The sequence below is a fragment of the Ixodes scapularis genome, unplaced genomic scaffold (assembly GCF_016920785.2).
Source record: "Ixodes scapularis isolate PalLabHiFi unplaced genomic scaffold, ASM1692078v2 ptg003926l_1__unscaffolded, whole genome shotgun sequence".
In the NCBI taxonomy this organism is placed as follows: Eukaryota; Metazoa; Arthropoda; class Arachnida; order Ixodida; family Ixodidae; genus Ixodes; species Ixodes scapularis.
Window position 1 is genome coordinate 55,283 of NW_024610367.1, and position 1,766 is coordinate 57,048.

The following is a 1,766-nucleotide window of genomic DNA, read 5'->3' on the forward strand; positions in this document are numbered from 1 at the left end:
AAGCAGAAATGCAAGATCTATAAGAAGTTGTTTGATGTAAAAAAATGTGACAAGAATGTTGTTGTTTTTTTTAATACGCTTTCATTAGCCTTACAATTTAGGAGTATTCTGGAGAGTTAACAGATCATAGTTTCTTGACTACACGGTTTGATAGACAAAGTAATATGTTTTCGACATATGTGATGGAGAGGTGTACAAGAATCTATGCAAAAAGTTCTCAGTTCTGGGCATCCCAACATTTCTTTTACATTTAATACAGATGAATGTCCAGTTCTCAAAAGTAAAAATTGCTCCATCTGGCCTCTTCAGCTTATTATAAACAAACTTCCTGTCTTCCACAGATTTAGAAATGTCATTCTTTCAAGCGTCTGGTTTGGAAAGAACCACCCTACCATGGAGTTATACCTGAAAAGTTTTGTGCAGCAGTGCAATGTTCTTTGTGACAAGGGCTTTGTGTGGAAGCGCAATGACTTAGAAGTTGTAAGGCCTTTGCAGTCTGCTGCAGTGTGGACCCTTACTGCAAAACGTGATGCAGTTTACTCCTATTGCGGCTGCAGCTGGTGCCTTCATCCCGGACTGTTCACTGGTAGGGCAATTCACTATGCAGTCAGTGCAGAGGTGGCTCAAGACCGAAAATCAAAAAGGGCAATCCGTGACATGTACAAAGCTGCGCCAGGAGGAGTTATCTGTAGAGGTTTTAAGGCCCCTTTCCATCACTCAACTTGCCGTCTTTTAGCGTTATTGAGTCTTTCGTCCCTGACTATATGCATGCTGTCCTCCTCGGTGTTTCTCGGTCACTTTTGAACTTGTGGTTTGACAGCAACATGCGGAGGCATCCTATCTAGGAGACCCGGCAACTGTGAGGTTGGTAGACCGTAGGATGAAAGCCATCAAGCCACCATCCAAGCTGGGCAGGCTTCCCCGGGGAGTGAGCAAACGAAAACTCTGGAAGGCGCGAGAGTATTGTTCGTGGCCTTTGTAATATTCGCTACCGGTGCTCTGCGGAATTTCGCCCGAGCCTTTTCTTGGCCACCTGGCTCCTTCTTGTGCACTCTGTTTATTACCTCGTTCACGACACACTCACAAGAGATGACATTAACACAGCTTAGATTTTGTGAACTGAGTTTGTGATAAAATACAACATGCTCTATGGAGATATTAACATGGTCTTCAATGTTCATCTGCTCCAGCACCTGGCAAAGGATGTCTTGCACTGGGAGCCTTTGTGAACTCATTCTGCCTTTTGCTTTAAGTCTTACAATAATGTGTTAGTTAAATTCATCAGGGGAAACCGTGGAATAGCCAAGCAGGTTCTACACAAGGCCATACTTAAACAGTCTATACATTTCTATGTTTTGACCAAAGGAACCGATGTAATGAAAAAGACACATTTTTTAAAAATGAGGAAAGGTGCCGCTTTGGGGACACAATCACTGGCATAACTGTTTTGGGCAATCAAAGTTCAGCAGTGTCAAGAAAGGGTGCATTATCTCTGCTCTTGGTGCAATTCCTCCTTGTCTTTCTGTCTTTTCAAAATTCATTGCTCGAGGTGCTGTGTACCACTTGTCTCACAACACACGTGCTCAAAAACGCAACGACACCGTCATAGCCCTCTAAGGTGAAAAGTTTGGTATTATTCGTTCAATCTTTTGTTGCACGCTTAATGATGCACAGGAAGTTGGCTTAACTGTTAAGGAAGTTGAAGTTAAGGATTCAACATTTTGTGGTGCTCCTCACATTTCGGCTGGGAAGTTTTCTTTTCTTAA

The 1,766-nt window shown here is 42.8% G+C and overlaps 1 pseudogene; it reads left to right on the plus strand.

Moving 5' to 3' along the window:
• Positions 1–722: 722 nt before the first annotated feature.
• On the plus strand, positions 723–1,752 carry LOC121834703 (annotated as a pseudogene).
• The last annotated feature ends 14 nt before the right edge of the window (positions 1,753–1,766 follow it).